This window comes from Cucurbita pepo, chromosome 15 (assembly GCF_057944985.1).
Source record: "Cucurbita pepo subsp. pepo isolate OVF chromosome 15, ASM5794498v1, whole genome shotgun sequence".
Taxonomy (NCBI): Eukaryota; Viridiplantae; Streptophyta; class Magnoliopsida; order Cucurbitales; family Cucurbitaceae; genus Cucurbita; species Cucurbita pepo.
This window is the reverse complement of record NC_141812.1, coordinates 3,466,318-3,470,622: the sequence shown is the minus strand read 5'-3', so window position 1 is coordinate 3,470,622 and position 4,305 is coordinate 3,466,318.

Below are 4,305 nucleotides of genomic sequence, written 5' to 3'. Positions count from 1 at the left end.
TATTATGTTAATATATTTAATTGACGTAATTTAATACAATATGTTAATATATTTGGTTAAAATACTCTATTATGATTTAAATAATTTTGTTCTAAAGTTTTGAAAAGCTAAACAAGGTATTTTTTTTTTCTTCGAAATATTCATTAATACATTCGTAAGTTTGATTTATCATTATCAACATCGATATTTCATATTTGTTTGTTAATGGCTCAGCAAATCACACATAGTGGACTAAGTCTCCCTTACATGCTCGAGAGCTAATGAGCTTATTCACTTATCTTTGAATTCCTTTCATATCCTCCCTAAATTTAGCAATGACAATAGAATTTTCAAATATCGAACAGAGAATTGTGAGACTCAAAGGTGTAATCAAAAGTGACTAAAGTGTCCAACAAAGAGTGTAATCAAAAGTGACTAAAGTGTCGAGCAAATGGTGTACTTTATTCGAGGGCTCTAGGGAAAGGAGTCGAACCTCGATTAAGGGGAGGCTGCTCGAGAGCTCCATACGTCTCAAGGGAGGTTTATAGTATACTTTGTTCGAGGGGAGGATTGTTGAGGATTGTTCGGAGTGAGCCCATGTTGGCTAATTTAGGGAATGATCATGGGTTTATAAGTAAAGTAATACATCTTTATTGACACGAGGCCTTTTGAAAAATCTTGGGTCGCTTTTGGTAAAAGGGGGCTAAGGCAACCACATTTCTTTCTTTACGGGAGAGTAAATTCATGAAAGAAGGAACCTTTTCCTGACTAGGGTTGCACTATTCCATTGCCTAAACTACTGAACCAGATTGAATATCCGTCTTCAGGACGATCTAGTCACAGGGTTTACAGGAAGGAAAGAAAAGAAAAGAAGATGAAACCGGGGCTGCTAGATGAAGGGAACGGACTTTGATGGTATTATGATGATCCAACCCCATACCGAGATGCCCTTCCTATTATTATGGGCACCTGTCGGTTGGGTTGAACCCATTGCCTGAACAGTAAAAGATAACTGCTCCTTCCTATTCATTCTCTGGCTCCCTCGAACGAGGGATGTCCCAAAGCATGTTCAGCTGCAAGAACCCGATGGTTCAACATAGTTTAGAAGCCTAATAGCCCACAGCCCAAACTCCTCAGCCTAGAAGCCTAATAGCCCACAACCAGCTTCAGTCCAGCCCAGCAGCCTAAAGACCTTAGCCTATGCATCCAACTCAACAACCAATAGATATGCGACGCATAGAAGCCTAGCTTAGACTCTATTATAGTTGAACTTAAAAGGACGATCCATTAATGAGAGTGTGAAAGCGTTGTATTTGTTTCATGACGGGTAAGACTCTCTTCAATGACGTGACGACACACGACACTCTTGAATTTTAAAGAGTCTAACTTCAACCCACCAAACTATTCAAATGCTCACACTATCAGTTATTCTACCCAAACTGGCACTCTTGATGTACTCGTGAAGTCTTCATTATACCCTCGAGTTCATTTTCAAACTTTCTTGTTTGACTACATGTACGAAGTTTGGATCTGATACCAACTATCATGGTCGTAGTTTTCGAACGGTGTGGGATCATGATTTTGATACAATCATGACCAGTCTTAAGGAGAGCTCAAACCTTACTATACTTTTTTTGTGCCGCCTTGTAGCTTCGTCAAACCTTAGGCGAAATTCTCTTTCACCGATCGAACTTAACACATGCAAAAAAACAAAGCTTTATTTGACCCAATACATCGCCTATACATGTATTTTTAATATGTTACATCTCTAGCCAACTTGTCTCTACTCTAGGCCATGTCCGAGGCTCAACCTTGTCTTCACATGCTTCTACACTAATTCAAACCTTCGTTGGAATGCGTTTGGAACGTTGGGTCAAAATGGCCTTAAAACACTCTATCAAGGCATAGTGAGTGACCTAACTCTTATTGGAACTTATTGAGACATTATAATCTCACTCGAGCATATTGATACAAATTAAAGCTTATTAGGACATTAAAATGCTTATAAGGACATATCAACTCAGTATAGTGCTAACCGAGAACTCTTGAGTCCCACCGATACTTCATGATGTCATCTTAAGATCTAGAATGTTATCGACTATTGCAGTTCACTCGAGCACACTTTTCAAGAACCAATCTATGAGTCAGCTAATCAAGACTTGGGTATTGTTGAGGCGTGAACCCTATCATATCTATGTTGAGTACTTTGCAAGCCTTCCCAAAAAACAACCCTATATACCAACCTCTAACTCGAGAGATGGGACACAATTTTAACACACTTGTGTCATCCGATATTGTCTTTGAAAATCTATTTCTAAAGAAAGACGCCCAAGACACTCGTCTTTCAACTTCACTTACATCATGCTTCACGCATGTGTCATGGTGTAGCTCACTTAGACTACTGGGTCTAGGGATGGTGGAGAGCTAATACCATGTCTCCCCCATTTAGTACAATTTGAGGCAATTTTCTTCTAGAAAGAGTAGACGTTATTTTGACAAACGGTCATATGGCCTTGTGGAGCATCTATCTAGTTTGATTGACACCTAATTGGCGAGCTTTTATCTTTTATATATACAGACTTGACTACAAAGTTGCATGTTGAAATACACATCGAAACCTTGACTTTTGAGGTTATGGCCTGGAACCCTACCTTACTTGACCCCTTTGAGCCTGTATCTAACACTCATGATGACACTGTTGTCTCTAATCTTACTTATGCCTCAACTTGGATATCATGCATACTCTTCTTGGTGCATTGGATAATACACAATCCTCCCTTAATGTTCTTGTGAATTATGGGCACCGCAGGACCTTTATTCTGATGGTGGTGGATGGTCAGAGGATCTGAGGGCAGATATTGAAACCGGGATATAATTGGAATACTTTTTTCTTTTTATAGGAATTGGAGCTTGAAGGTTGTAGAAATGATTAGGCAGTTCCCCTCGTTCCTCTTTTCTTTTACGAAAATCTCGAGCTTTATGTGTATGCCTTTCGAATCCTTCATTCCTCGCTTTCTGTCTCCCCTTTCCTTTCATCGAGACTTTCTTTTTGGGGTAATTCGGAAGTCAAGACTCAAGATTCATTGCTCCTCCCTTTATTACGATGCGAGGGACCAGGGGACCCAAGGGCGTAACCTTTGCGTAGCGTAGTAGAATGAAGGCTACGCACCGATGCCGCGAGGAGCCAAACGGGCATATGGCCTTGCCATTTGACCTCTCTTCCCGTGTGACTAGGAATGCTCAGTGACAACCTCTCAATTGTCATGACATTTTTCTATCTCGACCCTCACATGATCTATTGGGCCCTATGCTCCTTGTCGGTCTGCACATAGAAGTCACAACCTACCATCTTCTTAGTATACTCGTCATGTTTCGCATGAAAATCCCTTTCCATCGACCTTTTCTATAACACTTACCATATTCATTCCATGTACCACCTTATTAATTGAATAAAAATTTATTACCTCTCGCATCTCGCTCCTTTCTCCTTTCTCTTGTTCCTCACTCCTAGTTCTCGATCTCGCTATTAGTTCTTGTTCATGTTTCTAACTCATACTACTAACATCGGCTCACACTCTAGACTATCTCTCAAGTATTAACAACTTAACTCTCACATTTATTTACTCTCGATAGTGTAAATTTTCACCTCAGCAGATAACAAACAGAATCGTACCAATTATCTATACATGCAAAAACAAAAGAGAAGAACGGGTAACGAGAACAAGATTCAAGTTCCAACACGGATACACAGCGAATCGATTCAATAATTTAGAGTAAAAGTTATAAAACTAAGCTTTTTGGCGTTTCAAATCACGTGTAGACCACAAGCTGACAAAACCCTTTGGTTTATTTTTTGCAACATTTTCATTAAAAGCGGACCACACATTTTACTGTCCGTTCAATTTCCCCCTTGTTTAAGTGATGGTGGTAGGTATGAAGAATCTTTTAATTTTAATATTTTATTTAAATTTTATTTCTTCGCCGGTGGTAGGTAGAGATGTATTTTTTTTTTTTTTTAATTTATAAAATTTGTTCGAGAAATTCTCGTATTAATTTTTTTAAAAATTATTACTTTATTTTTCGCCTTTCGTAACTACGATTGAACTGAAAGTCTTTTAAAATGTTCGATAAAAGACGATGACATGGAACAATGCGATGATGACAAAAAGGGCCTTTTAGTCTTTTTGTACTTCTGGTGTTTTAGTCGATGTTTCTTTTTTCTCTTTATATCCACACGTAAATAATTTTTTGAACAAATATAATGAATTGAATAATTGTTACATTATTGTATTTTTTTTTTTTCATGGACGGGATAAGCTTACTCTA